This window comes from Prunus dulcis, chromosome 7 (genome assembly GCF_902201215.1).
Source record: "Prunus dulcis chromosome 7, ALMONDv2, whole genome shotgun sequence".
Taxonomy (NCBI): Eukaryota; Viridiplantae; Streptophyta; class Magnoliopsida; order Rosales; family Rosaceae; genus Prunus; species Prunus dulcis.
In genome coordinates this window covers 12,406,347-12,426,251 of record NC_047656.1, presented here as the reverse complement: position 1 = coordinate 12,426,251, position 19,905 = coordinate 12,406,347, and the positions used below count along the sequence as shown (strand labels likewise).

General features: G+C 39.0%; 1 pseudogene across 1 annotated transcript; it reads right to left on the bottom strand.

Annotated features, from left to right (window-relative positions):
- Positions 1–1,819: 1,819 nt before the first annotated feature.
- On the bottom strand, positions 1,820–14,937 carry LOC117633769 (annotated as a pseudogene). Its single transcript, XR_004586700.1, has 5 exons — positions 14,466–14,937; positions 13,385–14,351; positions 6,549–6,578; positions 3,580–3,797; positions 1,820–3,403 (listed from the first exon to the last, which is right to left on the bottom strand). The product of XR_004586700.1 is annotated as a heat shock 70 kDa protein 18-like (transcript).
- Between the last annotated feature and the right edge of the window lie 4,968 nt (positions 14,938–19,905).

Genomic DNA, 19,905 nt, shown 5'->3' with positions numbered 1-19,905 from the left:
GAGATAAGTAGGGTGCAGGGAGTTGTTCATTTGGAAAATCAAACTAACCATCACGACAGTTTGAAATCTCACAAGAGCAGAGAGATTAGGTTGTCTTTTAAAGAAAAGCAGGGAAGTGATTGACTTAAGACTGACTATTGATAGTCTATTTTTGATAAAGATAACTTCCCTTTTCTAAAAAATAAAGATTTTTTTTTTATAGAAAATTTGCCGCCCATTTTAATATATACCCACTCCAGCATTTCCTATAAATATGAGAGGAGGTGAACAGATCAAAGGATCAAACAACCAAAAAATCAATCAAAGACAAAAACTCAAAATGATCACTTGATCTCAAAGAACCTTCAAACAAACTGAAGCAACCAAAACCTCATCGAGCCACAAGAGAGAAGCCAGCTACAAATCAAAACTTTCAGTTTCAGACTTAGAGAAATAAGTCATTCAAAATGAGATTTCTCTCGTTACAAATTTGTTCAACAAAAGCCAAATCAAGCAGAGTCTGGGTTTTTACAAATATGAAAACCTCAACAAATTTATGGAAAGCCCTGATCAAGCATAACAAGTTAGCACAGTGCAGTTCCAGCTCAGTAATCCTCAAGTCCAGCCATTTCTACCCCTTTCAGACTGAAGAGGCCGCAATTCTGCCCGTTGAAAAAGCCTTCCAGGGCTTGAACTAGATTAAAGCTCTGCCAAACTTGAACGTTGGTATTGATTTACAGTTAAAACTTAGCAGTTGAAGTTGCTGATAGTCTAGTCCAGCACAGGCATACCCAGTCCAGCCCGGATTAGAAGCATCTATCCAGGCAGAAATGGAAATCTAGCATTCTTTTTGTCTTTCTAGAGTTGGTTTTTCCCTTTCGAGTTTTGTGAAAGGCAGTTCTGCCTAAAAACAGTTCGTTTTCTCATCATTTATTCTGGCCAGAACTACCAGTTTTATACTGTGAAAAATTGTAAAGTCCTCACCAGTCTGAGGCAAGAAAAGAACTTACTTGGGAGATATTCCTCACCCAAATTCACAATCGTTTGTTTAGAAGTCAGTAACTTGAGGCACAAGTTATCTATTTTTAAAAGTCTATTAAGATTTTCATTTCTAACAGTGGCACGCTCGCACACTAAAGAAAGTTCACTTGTTGACCAGTCAGTGGTTCTTAAGGCAATGGAGAACTTTACCCTACCATCACAGGAACAAACATAAAACGGGTGAACAGGAAGAAAGGTTGTGCCACTCATATCTCCTCATCCAATCGTGCTGCGATTCCATATTCTTAGTGAGAGAGAATGCATTTTAATATTTGAGTATGTGGATATATTATTTTCATTTAGCTGTATAAAAGCCAATTGATGGTGTTCATGGACTAATAATAATAGTTTGCCTTTTAATTAGCTTTTATTTAGTGTTATTTATCTTCAGTTGGTTGGAGGAGATCTCAGGTTCTACTCATAGACGACTGATGAGGTGAGAGTGATATATATTTGCGATGATGAGTTTGGTATCTAGTTGTGATTTATTGTGGGTGTATTGGACAGTTGTGTGAATCTATTGACCTGTTATAAAATTACCTTGTAAATATGTTTCTATCGTTTGTATGTAAAAAAAAAAAAAGAAAAAAAAGAAGAAGAAGATAAATTGCATTAATTTAATCTATAAATTATCTTCTTGTTTCTGTAATATGTACCAAATTAAACTTTTGTACAACGTTATAACAAATCTCCTTGATGATTATAAGGAACAAGACACAAAAATTTAATCCAAAATAAAAACTCAAGCTCTCTTGAATGTTTGCGGGAAGAAATATGTTTTTACTTATAAGATGTGTGCGCTACAAATCAGGCAAGTCTTTTACAAAGCACACTCCCCACACCCAACCCAGAGAAGAAAAAACCAGCCAATCACGAAATGCACAAGCAGCCAGCAAAAGAAGTTCATATCGACTTCCTTATTCCATGCTATCTTAAACATAGATATTGCACTTCAACATATATAGGAAATCAGAGCAAATAAGTATTTTATAGATGCTATCTTAATCCTTATATTCCCTTAAGAGTTAGTTCTTGGTTCTGTCACCGTTGATTTTGATCCCTTTCTTCTGGCCAGTGGACATATCCTCCGCAGAGACGCTCAAAACTCCATTTGCGTCCATATCAAAGTAAACATTGAACTTTGGAACATGCCTGGGAGCCGGAGGAATGCCATGGAGGGTGAATTCACCCAAAAAGTTATTATCTTTGGCGATTCTATTTTCACCCTCATAAATGGCGAAGCGAGCAGACTCTTGGTAGTCATAACGAGTAGTTACACTTGTTGTCATCCCCACCGGAATTCTTGAGTTTCTTGGAATCACAACATTCATGAAAAGCTCGGAACTACCATCTTCCCCACACTCAATCCCAAGTGATAGAGGGGTGACGTCTAAGAGAGTGAAGTCTTGAAGCTTCCCAGTTACGTTCCCACTCAAGGCTGCAGCCTGAACAGCGGCTCCATAAGCCACGGCCTCATCGGGATTAATGCTCTTGCACAACTCCTTGCCCATGAAAAACTTCTGCAATAGCTCTTGCACCTTGGGGATTCTAGAAGAACCACCAACAAGAACAACGTCATTGACGTCGCTTATGTCCATTTTGGCATCCTTCAAACACCTTTTCACAAGCTCCATGCACTTGTTGAAGATATCCATGTTCATTTCTTCGAATTTGTCCCGGGTGAAAGTTGTATTAAAATCTTCACCGTTATACCAAGAGTCGATTACAATATCAATGTCAAAGCAAAATGAAAGTGCCTTCTTTGCTTTCTCACACACGGTTTTGGCCTTCCTAAGAGCTTTCGGGTTTCCACAAATGTCCACCTCATTTTTTGTCTTGAATTCGTCGACGCAGTAATCCACCATTCTGTTATCCAAGTCTTCACCTCCAAGGTGAGTGTCTCCGGCAGTCGCCTTCACGTCAAAGACACCATGGCCTATGGTTAGTAGCGACACATCCAATGTACCACCACCCCAATCAAATATCATCACGTTTCTCTTATTAAACCAACCGGCTTTCTTGTCGATGCCATAAGCTATGGCTGCAGCAGTTGGTTCGTTGATAATACGCAGCACATTTAAGCCGGCTAATTTACCAGCTTTTAATGTAGCCTGGCGCTGAGAGTCGTTGAAGTAAGAGGGGACAGTGATAACTGCCTTTTTCTCACTAATCTTTGAGCAATGGAAGGCCTCCGCAATCTCCCGCATCTTTGCCAAAACCATTGATGAGATATCTTCAGCAGCAAACAGTTTCTCTTGGCCCTTGTGTTTAATCACAATCATGGGCTTGTCAGCCTCACCTCTAATGACCTTGAATGGCCAGCGCTTGATATCACTTTGAACAGTTTCGTCACTGAATCTCCTACCAATTAACCGCTTCGCATCTGTAAATCATTCTCGTTTAGATTATGTCAGGAAACAAGTTAATTTATGGATTTATGCATAATACCCCCACTTATACAGAATTGCTTTTAAAAAAAACACAGGATATATTTCTCAGTTCTAACGAAATTAACAAGGAAACAATGAACAATTATACTGTTGATCATTTTATTCTTACCAAAGATTGAGTTGGTGGGGAATCTCCCGGCTTGGTTAAATGCTTCATCACCTACTAACCTCTTACTATCAGTGAATGTAACATAAGATCGAGTTGTCCTGTTACCGTGATCGTTCACCAGGATTTCTACATGATCAGCCTGCCACGTTGCCACACACGAATAAGTTGTCCCCAGATCAATCCCAATTGCATGGTTATCTTCTGCCATTACTAATTTTCTCGATTGGCTCAAAAGCTCCAAGAGGAATGTCAAAGATTAACAAGGAAATATTAAATAAGTGCAGAAACCAGTGGAAGAAAATTTATACACGGAGAAAGTGAAAAGTCTAATAAACCAATGCTTAAGCAATAGCTGATGCTTTGCCCTAGTTCACTAAACAAAGCACATTTACTTTTTTAGATTTCAAAATGAGATAATTCCTTTCTTCTGATCTTTATCATACGTTTGTTGCTTTAAGGTCTTTTATTCCTTTCTTCTTATCTTCTTCTCCATTATTTTATTTCTTTCTTCTGCCAAAGGGTAAGGGGAGTTGCCATCCAACAGCCTTATGCGTGAAGAAACCATGCTATAGCAGCTGTCCTCTCAGCTCCCCAAATTCCTCCTCAAGACAAAGAGACAACAAAAAAGAGCAGCCCCACATAAGTGTACCATGAAAACCAAGTGACACATGCCCCAAAACATTGAATGTATTTTTGGTCACCCCTTTAACCCAAGGTATATCATTACCACTCTTCTCAACACATGACACGTGTTCATAAGCATAATCATACTTTCACAAATATAAAGCAAAGAGTTAACTATGGTTATGTTTATGGACAAGCGTCAAGTGTTGAAAATGGCGGTGAGGGTACACATTGGGTTAAAGTGGTGAGTAAAAATATTTCTTAAAAGATTTGATAAACATGGAAAGTTTGTCTCTTGCCAAATATATATATATATATATATATATTCCCTCCAATTGGAGGGCCCATTCTCCCCTAATATAAAGCATCTGAACCCAAAAGCAACACTACTATTTAGTTTAAACAAGAGAGCTTGTGGAACGGTGTTCATGTTTGTTTGTTTATTTTGTTGACGAGTTCTTATTTAGTTATTAATATTTTGATTCCTTATCGAAGATTGAGTTAGCGGAGAACCTCCCAACTTGGTTAAATGATTCATCACCTACCAACCTCTTTACTATCAGTGAATGTAACATAAGATCGAGTTATCCTGTTATCGTGATCGTTCACCAGGATCTCAACATGATCAGCCTGCCAAGCTGCCACACACGAATAAGTTGTCCCCAGATTTATCCCAATCGCATGGCTATCTTCTGCCATTATTAATTTTCCCTGCTCAAAAGCTTGAATAAGACTGTAAGATTAACAAGGAAATTAAATAAGTGTAGGAAACAGCTAGAAAAGTCTCAATGCTTACGTACTACAATTGTGAGAGCATCTACAGTGGACTTCTTAAACCACTTCCTTAAACAAATTTTAGGGAGGAATTGGAAAAATATAACTCCAACAATGTTCCCTATCCATCTCCTAAAATATGGAGACTTCTAGGAGCTCCTAAATATGATGAGGAGAGAGAAATGACTCCTAGTGGCTCTCTATAATTTAATGCTACATTATTTTATGAGTATTTTAAACCTTTAATTAATGCTAACTATTTTGTATATTAATTTTTTTTTCTTATAGAGATTGACCAATTAAATAAGAGTTATAGCATTTATGACTCTCTAAACTAGAGAGTAGAATTGGAGTTAAAATTTTATAGAGAGCTCATAAAATAGCTTTTATATGTTTTTAGCTCAATTTTAACTAAAAAAATGTTTTTATCTATGTGGAGGTGAGCTCCACTTGCTACATCACCTATTCAATTGGTGAATAATGATCCATGTGTACGAAATTACAAAAATGCTTTTGCCACGTCATCAAAGTTAATAGACTTTTGGATGGAGTTGATGGCAAGGGCAAAGTGGGTCATCAAATCTTGGTCAAGGGATGAGAGTGGGCTATTTTGAGTTTGGAGGTAAAGTAGAATTTAACCAAAGTTTCATGGGATATTAGTGTAATTAAGCGTAAAGTAAACAACAACGAAGCCAAGCAATTACACACCTTTGAACAAAAAAAGAAAGCAAGTACACACCAAGCCACTAGACTGCTTGGTGAAAAAGACTTACACGTGGGGCTATACCAAGTAAAATCTCAGTTGTTTCATTGATTTGTAATCTTAACTCAAGCCTTAATAAGATTTTAAATATCTTTAATTACAACATTAAATTGCTCGAGGGTTGAATTAAAAAACACAGAAAACAATGCGTAAGAAGGTCTCCAAGTAATTTTTTCATTAAAACAAGACTAAAACCATTCGAACAAAAATCCCATATGTAAAGGCCCAAAGGGGTGCCCAACCTAAATAGGAAAGAAGACAGGAACAAGACCAAATTTTATTTTTCACAATATTTTCTGTGTTGTTGTCGTGGAAAGTTGAAATCTTGGGGGCAAAAAAACGAATGAAGTTTAAGCAAAAACAGCCATTTGTTATAAAGAAGTGAAGCCCACATAGATAAAACTAGAGGGCATTAGTCAAAAGATGGAGATAAAGCTAGAGGGTTTAGTTAAAAGATGGGATAATGATGTTGGGGAGAAATCATTATGTCTCCCTTAAAAGCCATTTGCTTTGCCTATAAATAGGCATTATATTTGCTTGTAAACACACACGAAAGAGAGAAGAGAATAGAGTGAGAGTCAGAGAGAAGAGAAAGAGTGGAGTCTATCTGAGGAGAAATTCTGTCAGTGTAAACACCACAAAGAGAAATATAATTCCACTCCCAATATTACAGTGGTACTTCTCATCCTCTGATTATTCTAGTTTTATAACACGTTATCAGCACGATAGTCTCTCCTTTTATTTCTGAATTTTTCCCAACTCAACACTATGTGGTTATTTCTCTGTCTCCTCTCTGTCATATGTCTACTCTCACTTTACTACTACGACGACATGCAAACTTTCTTTTTTGTGTTCTCACAATTTCTATGTTGTTTCATCCATGCTTGTTTAATTTACTTCTTTGTAACGTAATTTGGAATGGCGCGGTTTTTATACCCCGTCCTGTTATTTTATGGTGGTGTAATTTTTTTTTTACCCATCGCGTTGTAACACAAATTATTGTAATAAAATGATGGTGTGATCTTAAAACCCATCTATTATATCTTGAATAGTGGCGTAGTTATATTGCCCACAATATATGATATATTATGCACTTCATATATATTAGGTGGAGGTTTTTATCCCCACATTTATTTTATTTATGGTATGGAGTAGGTTTATTACCCATACGGCAATATTTATTTAAAGGTGTGGCGCGGGTTTATCGTCCACACAGCTGCCTTTACTTTTATTTAAAAAGTATGGAGCAGAATTAGTGCCCATACAAGCACATTTACTCTTACTTAAAGTATGATGTGGAATTAACCCTCATACTTTATGAATTTACTTTACCGCACATTTACTTTTATTAAAAGTATGATGTGGAATTAACCCTCATACTTTATGAATTTACTTTACCGCACATTTACTTTTATTAAAAGTATGATGTGGAATTAACCCTCATACTTTAGGAATTTACTTTACCGCATATTTACTTTTATTTAAAGTATGGTGCGGAATTAACGTCCATACAACAAGCAATTTACTTTATGAATTTACTTTACCGCACATTTAATTTTATTTAAGGTATGGTGCGGGTTTATCGTCCATACCAGCAAATTCATAGCACTTTATTTTTATCATCAATTAATATACCTGAATAATGAGGGCCTGAAATTCCTATTAATAAGTGGCTTAATGTCCCAGATCTCGAGCCTAAAGTTTTGGATGGCAAATTTGGCAAAACTAGAGTTTGCTGCCTTGGACCTTTCCGGGGACAACTATTTATCATGGGTCCTGGATGCCAAAATTCATCTACGAGCCAATGGCCTCGGACAAACAATTGTAGATGAGAATGATGCTTCGCCTGAAGAGAATGCGAAGGCCATGATCTTTCTTCGCCGCCACATCCATGAAGCGCTGAAGAGCGAATATGTGGTGGTTGATGAACCGTTGGTTCTATGGAAAGCTCTAGGTGAAAGATACGATCACCAGAGGATGGTGACTCTCCCAAGAGCTAGATACGAATGGACTCACTTGAGATTTCAAGATTTCAAGTCAGTGTCCGAGTATAACTCTGCTATGCACAGAATTACCTCATTAATGAGGCTATGTGGGGAAAATATATCTGAGGAGGATATGCTCGAAAAAACTCTGAGCACTTTTCATGCTTCAAATGTCCTCCTTCAAGCAGCAATACAGACATAGCGGTTTCAAGAAGTACTCGGAACTTGTATCTTGCCTCTTGTTAGCTGAGCAGAATAATGAGCTCTTATTAAAGAATCACCAATCTCGCCCAACGGGCTCAGCACCACTTCCTGAAATAAATGCTGCATCTCAGGAAGTGAATGCCACTTCATCTCGTGGCAGTATCCACAAACGTGGGCGAGGGGGCAAGCGTGGCCACTGGCAAGGAAGCAAAAAAGATCGTGGTGCTCGTTCAGAGGGTTTAGGTCCAAGGAGCGGTCCATCCACGAATGGCAAAAATGCATCCCGTAATAAGGGAAAGGCACAGATGAGCCATGTGCCTAGAAATGTTGAAAGCCCTTGTCACAGATGTGGTGCAAAGGGACATTGGGTGCGCGCATGTCGTACGCCCAAGCATTTGGCGGATCTCTATCAAGCTTCACTTAAGAACAGGAAAGTGGAGATAAATTACATTGATCATGCTCCGCCAGCCACAGATGGCTCATCAGAAATATCGCGTCAGCTAAACAAGACGCATCTGGATGTTTCTGATTTTGTTACTAAAAGAGGGAATGAAGCTTATGAGTCCGAATTAGATTAAATTCCTTAATGTACTATTTGTATTAGCTGAAGTGTTGTTTAATTTTTCATTTCAATCCAATAAAAGTGGTAATGTTTTCTTCTTTATTGATTCAGCTTATTTTACTTATTTGAAGGCATGGATGTAAATTATGGATGCCCTCAAAACAAAGGCTATGGCAAAGATATTTGTCTCGCAGACAGCGCGACTACTCATACGATCCTTCAAGATCGGAAGTATTTCTCAAAATTAATGCTTACAAAAGCAAAGGTAACAACCATATCAGGTCCTGCAGATCTGATTGAAGGCTCAAGAATAGCCCAAATTATGTTACCAAATGGAACAATACTGTCCATTCCAGATGCTTTGTATTCATCTAACTCCAGAAGGAATCTGTTGAGTTTCAAAGATATACGTTTGAATGGCTACCATGTTGAAACAAAGAAAGAGGAAAACATGGAATATCTTTGCATTACCTCCAGTGATACCCAAAAGCGTATACTGGAGAAGCTTTGTGAGCTCTCATCAGGGTTGTATTATACAACCATACGGACAATTGAGGCACATAGTGTCATGGACCAAGAGTCCATTGACTCAAATGCTTTTAAGCTTTGGCATGACAGGTTGGGTCATCCTGGATCCACCATGATGCGCAGGATCATCACCAACTCTAAAGGACATCCCTTGTTGACTAAACACATTATGTTATCAAGTGACATCTTTTGCCAAGCTTGTTCACAAGGGAAGTTGGTGATCAGACCATCACAACCAAAGGTTGATGTTGAGTCTCCATCATTTTTGCAGAGAATTCAAGGGGACATTTGTGGACCTATTCATCCCCCATGTGGACCATTTCGGTACTTTATGGTCTTGGTGGACGCATCTACCCGATGGTCACATGTTTGTCTTTTATCTACTCGGAATATGGCATTTGCTAGGCTTTTGGCTCAGATAATTAAATTACGAGCCCAATTCCCAGATTATCCCATTAAGTCAATCACATCTCAGACTTTTGATGACTACTGCATGTCACTAGGCATTGATATTGAACATCCTGTTCCCCATGTGCATACTCAAAATGGCTTGGCAGAAGCTTTAATTAAACGCCTTCAATTGATAGCACGCACTTTGCTAATGAAAACAAAGTTGCCAATTTCTGCTTGGGGATATGCCATTTTACATGCAGCATCACTTGTGCGATTGAGGCCCGTCGCCAACAATCAATATTCTCCAATACAACTCGTATTGGGAAATCAACCAAACATTTCACATTTAAGAATTTTTGGGTGTGCGGTATATGTGCCCATTGCACCACCGCAACGTACTAAGATGGGCCCTCAACGCAGATTGGGAATTTATGTTGGTTTTGATTCACCATCTATCATCAGATACTTGGAACCCCTGACGGGTGATATTTTTACCGCACGATTTGCGGATTGTGATTTTGATGAGACAATCTTCCCACCATTAGGGGGAGAAAAATCTGTGTCTAAAGAACAAGGCAAACTCATTCCTGAAAACGACATGAATTATCATGGAATGTATCCACATTGTCTCATCTCGATCCTCATACTGCTCAATGCGAAAACGAAGTGAGAAGGATCGTTCACCTCCAAAGTATTGCAAATCAGATGCCGGATGCATTTAATGATGCAGCAAAGGTGACAAAATCTCATATCCCAGCTGCAAATGCACCCGCACGGATTGATGTCCATAATGGACAAAGCAATGTGCCAGCAAATGGTTCATCTGCTGCACGCCTAAAACGTGGCAGACCACTAGGCTCAAAGGATTCAGTTCCTCGAAAGAGGAAGTTGATGGACAAAATGAATCCAAATGAAATAAATAGAGAGCCCACAATTCATAATTCAAATGCCCCCAAAGAGGGACAGGTACTTCTTGAAAAGGAAAACGTCATTGGTGAGACAAGTGCCCCTGGAGTGGCAACCGTACCTGAAAGTCAAGAAATCTCCATAAATTATACGTCCACTGATGAATTGTGGAGTAGAAATGAGATGATCATCGATGATATATTTGCATTCTCAGTGGCTGCTGAAATCATAAAAGATGATGATATTGAACCGTGCTCTATTAATGAATGTACACAGAGGCAAGATTGGCCTAAGTGGAAAGATGCAATCCAGGCAGAATTAAATTCTTTGGAAAAAAAGGAGTGTTTTTGGACATATTGTTCCAACTCCACCCAATGTGAACCCTGTAGGTTACAAGTGGGTATTTACAAGAAAGCGCAATGAGAAAAATGAGATCTCAAGGTATAAAGCGCGACTCGTTGCGCAAGGTTTTTCACAAAGGCCTGGAATTGATTATGTGGAAACGTACTCTCCAGTAATGGACACAATTACATTCCGTTACTTAATAAGTTTGGCGGTTTCAGAAAAACTTGAAATGAGACTCATGGATGTCATTACCGCATATTTGTATGGAGAATTGGATACAGATATATACATGAAAGTTCCAGAAGGATTCAGGCTGCCTGAAGCAGCCAGAAATAAACCACGGGGCATGTTCTCAGTTAAATTGAGAAGATCATTATATGGGCTAAAACAATCTGGACGAATGTGGTACAATCGTCTCAGTAAGTATTTACTGAAGGAAGGATACACAAATGATCCTATTTGCCCATGTGTGTTTATTAAGAAATCAGAGTCTGGATTTGCGATAGTGGCAGTATATGTCGACGACATGAATCTAATTGGAACTTCTGAAGAGCTTCAAAAGACTGCTGATTATCTCAAACGTGAGTTTGAGATGAAAGACCTTGGAAAGACAAAATATTGTCTTGGCTTGCAGATTGAGCACAGTGCTAATGGAATTTTGGTGCATCAATCAACTTATACTGAAAAAGTATTGAAACGGTTTGGCATGGATAAAGCCCATCCACTTAGCACTCCAATGGTCGTTCGATCGCTTGACACTAAGAAAGACCCATATCGTCCAAAAGGGGATGATGAAATGGTCCTTGGTCCAGAAGTACCATATCTTAGTGCAATAGGTGCTTTATTGTACCTAGCACAATGTACCAGACCAGACATATCATTTTCAGTAAATCTGTTAGCAAGGTACAGTTCTGCTCCAACAAGGCGACATTGGACCGGCATCAAACATGTTCTACGATACCTTCGTGGGACAACAGACATGGGGTTATTCTATTCCAATGAATCGACCAACGCCCAGAGTATTGTTGGTTATGCTGATGCAGGATATCTCTCTGATCCACATCAAGGACGATCACAGACTGGGTATGTATTTACATGTGGAGGAACTGCAATCTCATGGCGCTCAACGAAACAAACACTAGTGGCCACATCTTCCAATCACTCAGAAATACTTGCCCTCCATGAAGCCAGTCGTGAATGCGTTTGGTTAAGGTCGGTGATCCATCACATCCGAAGCACATGTGCCCTACCCTCAGCAACAGACACTCCAACAATTCTGAATGAGGACAATGCAGCTTGTATTGCTCAGATCACAGGAGGGTATATCAAGGGTGACAGGACCAAGCACATATCACCAAAGTTTTTCTATACACATGAGCTCCAGAAGAGTCAAGAAATCAAAGTCAGACAAATCCAATCAAGCGATAACCTGGCAGATCTCTTCACTAAATCATTGCCGAAATGTACATTCCAAAAGTTAGTGCATGGCATCGGATTACGACAACTCTGCAAGCAATCAAGTTGGAGCATGCAAAATCAGGGGGAGCATTCAAGAGTCCTCTAACACAGGACATATACACGTTGTACTCTTTTTCCTTCGACTAGGGTTTTTTCCCACCGGGTTTTTCCTAGCAAGGTTTTAACGAGGCAACATGAGTGCATTACCCTTATGTCCCAAATAAAGTTGTACTCTTTTTCCTTCGCTTAGGTTTTTTCCCACTGGGTTTTTCCAAGCAAGGTTTTAATGAGGCAACCAATCTAGGGACATGTGGTCTTCAAGGGGGAGTGTTATAAAGAAGTGAAGCCCACATAGATAAAACTAGAGGGCATTAGTCAAAAGATGGAGATAAAGCTAGAGGGTATTAGTCAAAAGATGGGATAATGATGTTGGGGAGAAATCATTATGTCTCCCTTAAAAGCCATTTGCTTTGCCTATAAATAGGCATTATATTTGCTTGTAAACACACACGTCGAGAGAAGAGAAAGAGTGGAGTCTATGAAATTCTTTTAAACAAGAAAGGGGTTGGATTTTAAGTGAAAAGCTTAAGTAGTTTTAAATTAGGTATCTGAAAACATAGTGAAAATGGAAAAGATGGCAAAGCAAAATATAGGGGCTCAAACGAGATCCACAGTGCACTATTTCAGCGTTAGGCGCGTGGCATCGATGATCATTCCTCAAGTATCCGGTGGTGGATGAAGTATATAACAAATACATGATTTCACCCTTAAACAATATAACCTGGTACAAGTAAACCAGTAAAGATATATCAAATTGATTTTACAATATATTTAGCATGGCATCGATTATCATTTTTTAAGTCTCATCTCCCTCAAGGTTCTTCGGCCTGTCTCGGTTGATTATCATCTCATACTTCTGGCCAGTGGACTTATTGACAGCAGAGACACTCAAGATACCGTCGGCATCAATTTCGAAGAAAACATGGAATTATATGAACATGTTTGGGAGCTGGAGGAATGCCATGGAAGCTGCATTCAGCCAAAAAGTTGAGATTTGCTGGTATGCTACTCTCACCTTCATATATGCGGAAGTCAATCAAAACCTGGTTGTCCTTAACGGTACAGAATTCTCTGCACTTCCTCACGGGAATTATAGTGTTTCTTGGAATCAAATTCATTAATTTTTTCATACCTTTAACATCTGTACCCTCCATAACAAGCGGCAGAGGAGTGACATCCTTGAGAGTGAAGTCTTGAATAAACTTCCCCTTTCCATTCCCACTCAAGGCTGCGGCTTGAATAGCGGCACCATAAGCCACTGCCTCATCTGGATTGACGCCCTTGCACAGCTCCTTCCCCTTGAAAAACTTCTGTAATAGCTGCTGCACCATTGGAATTCTAGAAGAGCCGCCAGCAAGAAGAACATCATCGACACCGTTTATGTTCATTTTTGCATACGCCAAACACTTTTTCACAGGATCCATACACTTGATGAATAAATCCATGTTTACTTGTTCAAATATGGCACGAGTAAAAGTTACGGTGAAATCAGTATTCTCACACAAACAGTCAATTTCAACGTCAATGTCAGACTCAAATGAGAGTCTCTTCTTTGCCTTCTCACATTCATTTTTTAACCTCCTAAGAGCTCTCTTGTTTCCACTAACGTCCAATTTATGCTCCCTCTTGAATTTCTCAGCACAGTAGTTCACCAATCTGTTATCGAAGTCTTGGCCGCCAAGGTGAGTGTCTCCAGCCGTTGCCTTGACTTGAAAGTCACCAGAAGTGCTCATGGTAAGCAAGGACACATCTAAAGTGCCACCACCCAAATCAAATATCATCACGTTTCGCGGGCTACTCCACCCGGCCTTCTTGTAAAGGCCAAAAGAAATGGCCGCAGCGCTCGGTTCGTTCATAATACGCATCACATTTATGCCTGCAGAAAGACCAGCAGCTTTTGTTGCCCGACGCTGTGAGTCACCGAAGTAAGCAGGGACAGTGATTACTGCACTTTTCACAGTTGAGCCCAGGTAGTTCTCGGCAATCTTCCGCATCTTATCAAGAACCATGGCTGTGATATCTTCAGCATAACATTGTTTCTCTTGGCCATTGTGGGTAACCAAAATCATGGGCTTGTCGCCTGGGCCTTCAATGACCTTGAATGGCCAGAGCTTCACATCACTTTGAACAGAGGTGTCACTGAATCTCCTACCGATTAACCTCTTTGTATCTGTAAATTGACAAGTTATAACCAAAGAAATATAAGTCAAGACAAGAGAAGAGAATAACAAGAAAACACTAGACAACAATTGTAGTAGTAATTGATCATTTTAATCCTACATACCAAAAATTGAGTTGGCGGTGTTTCTGACGACTTGGTTAAATGCTGCATCGCCTACCAAAACAGTCTCATCAGCTTCTACGGAGGCAACATAAGATGCAGTCTTCCTGTTCCCGTGATCATTCAGTATGATTTCCACATGATCCTTCTGCCACACGGCTACTCGGGAGTACGTTGTTCCCAGATCGATCCCGATGGCATGGTCTTCTTCTCGGCCATCCTGATAATGATTTATGGCAGCACTTCTGCTCTGTTCATCCAGATGTACTTCCTCCTTCAACAGTAAGTCTTGAAACTCATCCCAAAAACTTATTAGAGGATTGTTGTTTATCCATGCACGAAAGGGATTATACTCCTCTGGCAATCCCGGCAGGATGTGTAGATGAAGAAGGTCGCGATCTTCCACAGGAGCACCAGCGTCTGCAAGCATCTCCGCCAGCTCTTTGATTTGTTTGAGATAGTCAGCCATTGACATAGTGGCATCTTTCCTCACTTTGTGCAGATGATATTTGATCCTATGGATGTCAGTGTGAACGAGACCGGCAAAGTGTGCCTCCAGATTGACACGTTGTCGGAGACCATCAGATAGAGTGGCTTTCAGCCAGTTTAAAGCCTCTTGATCTCTTCTCCACCATTTAATAAAGTCAGGATGGGATTGCAGATCAGGAGGAGGCTCTGTTCCGTCAATGATTCCAGAAAGATGGTGGTGGTGAAAATATGAAAGAGTGAAAAACTTCCACTCTCGATAGTTATATATATCACTCGTGAGCTTGATTGGAATCAGTATTGTTGGCATGTTCTCTGCGGCCATGGAAGTACTGGGAGGGAGATTGGCAGACAAGTTTGGAGTGGAGAGGTGAAGTATATCAGTTGATCATCTTAATTTCAAATATATACACATATATGTGTGTTTTTTTTTTGTTTTTTTTAAACTTTCTTATATCTAGGTCCAAAACGATTAGCTATCATTGGGTTTAGTCCAAGCGTTTTGGATTTTAGATATAGGTCATTTGACTTTTATTAATTTTTTGTTGTGTCGATTTTACCCATTAGGACAAAAAAGGAAAACATATTGAAAATCTAAATTTAATACATTATTTCCTCGTAATTGAATTTCAGTTTTTAAATTTTGAATTCTTTCCTTGATGATATTGACCTAATTTATGGATAAAATACAATTTAATTAATGAAAGTAAAAACCCACATATTATACCAATTATTCAGGCTATACCCATGAAAAAACTTAGTGATAAATCGTGTTATCTATAAGTCATGAACATAAATTAAAAGACTACCTATAAATTAGGAACATAAATTAACAGATAAGTTAGACACAAAAATAGACAAATAAAACCTATATGTTACCTAAAAAAAAAAGGTAAATAAAATATTATTATACATTGTCGAAAATATGAAAAACACATATGCACCTACGCAATAGGTAGTAGAACAATATACCTACACCATAGAATAATGTATCTACAAGAGTATGTAATATACGTTTACCATGGGGTGAACAAAATAAAAATTGTTACCTATAACTTATGTGCTGAACGATGTGCTACAGTATTTGCTTCTCTAAAAACATGTAAAATAGAGGCTCGAGGAAATTTTGCCAAAATAGACCTGCAGTCATCCACCAAGCACCCCAAAACGAAGCTCTGGTCACCAAAAAAAGGGTATGGGCATGACCTTCACAATAAAATGCTCTGGTCGCCAAGCAGCCAAATAAAAATTAGCCTATAAGTATTTTAATAAAAACTAAAAGATCCACAATCAAATGCTCTGGTTCACAATATATAATAGTTTGTAACAATGTGATTTTTAGGATATGTTTGCAATATTTTCCTTTTCTATTCAATGACAAGCGTCATAAATGGCTAATTATTATCACATAAATTACTATTACCCAATTCAAGGCATAAGGGGCAACACTGGAACAATAAATGATTTTAAAAAAATAAAAATAAAAATATTACATCATAAAATATTTAAAAAAGAATATAATTCTATGTGGCACAAAAGTCAAAGAACTTCTATCAAAGTCACCAAATCCGTGGATTAAACCCAACTTCTCAATGAAAATTTAAATTTATATCAACTTTTCTATAAATTATTTCCCAATTCTTTCTTCACCTCCCAACCCTGCGTCAAACATAAACCAATTAATAGTTTCAAAACCAAAGTTAACATATAAGTCAAAATTTCCATTAAATTCTTATTCATGCCAACTCCCCTTACCCTTTGGCTGAAGAAGGAAATAAAATAATGGAGAAGAAGATAAGAAGAAAGGAATAAAAGACTTTATAGCAACAAATGTATGATAAGGATCCGAAGAAAGGAATTATATCATTTCGAAATCTAAAAAAGTAACTTAATGTGCTTTTTTAGTGAACTGGGGCAAAGCATCAGCTATTGCGTAAGAGAATTTTTGACACTTTTACACTAAGACCTCTTGACTCGAGAATCCTGGATTTGCCGTTGTATCAGGAAGTCAATTATATTAATAATAGTTGGAGTTGGAACAAAAAATGATTTTAAAAATAAAATAATAAAAAGATTACTTCAATAAATATTAAAAAATGAATGTAATTCTATATGGCACAAAAGTCAAAGGACCTGAATCAAAGCCACCAAATCCGAGGATTAAACCCAACTCCTCAATAAAAATTTGAATCTATATCAACTTTGTGGTGATATTTGACTGATTTTGTTTATTTGTTTTCTTGGGAAACAGAGGAAGAGGAAGGAAAAGTAAAAATGGGCATCTAACACCTCCATTATCTGAATTGTAATTCCGAATTTTAATTCTTCTCTTTTTATTCTAAGTTTGAACACTACCTCTATTATGTGGAATTGATTAAGATTCTTGTTTGCGTCTATATTTTGGCTTTTTTTTTTTTTTTTTTTTTTGGGAGTATTATGTTATCCACACCTTCTTCTACACCCTATTTGACAGGACCCGACTCAATTTCCACTTTGGAGTTCGAGCCAAGTCCTGTATGTGTCCGACACCTGGCGAATGTCGGGCGCAAATGACCTTTTTACCCTTCTTACTTCAATTTCTCTTTAAATTTTCCTTAGACTTCTGCCGAAAATTCGGCAGAGTTTCCTCTGTATTTTGACCAATCCCAAAATTTTTCACCTGTCAAACAATCTCAAATATTTCACTCAACAGCCAGAATGTTTCCAGTAATCAATTCAATTCCAATCTCCAATTTTTTTTTTCAATTGGATATCAGAGCATATTCTCAAGTTCTCAAGGTTTAAAGGATTTTCTACAACTCTACCTTACTTGGTAGTGCGGAAGCTATGACTGGCCCAATGGTGGATCCCGCGTACCTCTATGGCCTGGGGGTGAAAAACAGTTTGAAAATGTGAGTGGAAAAAAATAATGTTCTTCAAAACAATTATCTTAAACTTAATATCCCCCATTGTAAAAAGAAATTTAGCTAAATAAAACTGAATACGTACTTTCTACGCCAAGCATATTCAACTCAAGGCATTCTATATCAGTCATATTCAAGCTCGAAAGTTTCATACAAAACCACTGAAATCAAAGCTTCCATAAAAGTGCTGAAATCAAACGTGTATAAAAACTCTATACTCAAGCTTTGCATAACTGAGCAAAGATAAAGGCATCTATGCTTGAAAAATCAGAAAAGCTGATTTAAAAATAACTGAAAATCATAATTAAGTAAAAGAAACTCAAAACCTTTTGAAAATACTACCAGTTCGTACCCCTGTCCTTTCCGTCAATTCCCTGGCAAGTCTCGGGCGTCACACAGGCTACCCGAGCCGCAAACTGGCGAAATCAGGGGACTATGATCAGCCTGTCCCGCCGGCAGATTCCTCGGTGACACCAAGTCAGCTCGAGTCGCTCTGGTAGGATGCAGGGGACCGTAGTCAGCCTGATCCGCAATCCTGGCAGGTCTCGGGGACACAGAGTCAGCCGAGCCGTAATCCTGGCAGGTCTCGGGGACACCAAGTCTGCCGAGCCGCAAATCCTGGCACTCACGGTCCGAGCGTCCCCGGAACTCGTGAGGCAAGTCAAGTGCACTGACTAACTGAAATCGGACTGGATGTCCATAGACATCGGTCCAACTCTGGGTAATCACCAAAGAAAATGGGTACGAGGTAGTTTTAAAATAAATTCCTTTAAACAAGAACTATCTGAAGAATAACTGTAAAACTCAAGTCGTGCTGCGGTCTCAACTGATTCGAAATTCAAACTCTGTTTCTATAACTGGTAAATAAGCAGCACCGACTTATAGAACTATTACTGTAATAATCGTGCTCGGAAGCATAATAAAACTTACTCATGATCAAATAAGGAAATTTATTCGAACAGACTCATTTATAAAAACTCTCTTATATAAAATCAAAATAAAATCACTTATAAACTTATTTATATAAAATCACATCAAATCATTCATAAAAATTGATTTATGAAAGAATGTCTACTCACAGATGGTCCGAGCTACTTCGACCCCTCGAAGGTCTCTTTTGCACTTCTGTTGGGCTCCTGGTGCCTGATTACCCCGAAAGATTAAATTAATAAACTGCTGAATAAAACGAATTTCAACTAAACACCCTGCCCCCGGCTCCTAAAAATACGTGCTTTTCAATTCAAAATACTCCTATATCCCCATTAGCCTTTTCGGACAGTTGGACCAGTTTTGGGAGGTCCTATACCCAGCTAAGCGATAACCGTCAGATCGGTCGACCCGGGACCCGTGGGGTCCACGATTTCCGATGGCCAATCTGGTCTTCCCTGAAGGTTTCTCATAGGACGGGAACCATGTTCTACGACTTTGGGTCCGCAACGGACGGTCGGATTGGCCAAAATCGCATTATCGCTTAAAACCCTAACCCTAGCCCCAAGGTTCGCGATTCCGGAGTATCCGGGACTCCGATTCGCAATCCGTCGAATGCTACGCGATCCTGAAGTCACGTAGACCGACATATCCAAAATTCAGCTAGATCCAACGATCACACGACACTGCACCCACGGATCGCGCGATATGGAAAATCCGTTCGGGGCTCAAACGGACTCCGAATTGAGGTCCGCGAAATCCCATGCGCTCGTGACGACACGAGGACCTCAAAACTGGCCAGATACATGCCACCACCATGGCCCACGCGCCGCCACACGCGCGGGGCAGATCGGGTGTCTAAAGCGATTCGGGTGTGCCGAAAAATCGTGGAACCGAGACTCCAAACTCCTATCCTAGGTAAAAAACCCCATTTGGAGTCACTTTTGTTCTTGGACTACCCCCAAAAAGTGACCGGAAATGGTAGTTTCGAGCGGCCGAAGTTCCGGCCAGATTTCAATTCGAAAATCGAACCCCTTAGAGCTAAAATCGATCGAGACCCATATGCCCATCAGCTCGAACATGAAAAAAGCTGAGAAACCATACCTTACTCGATCGATTTGGTGGAG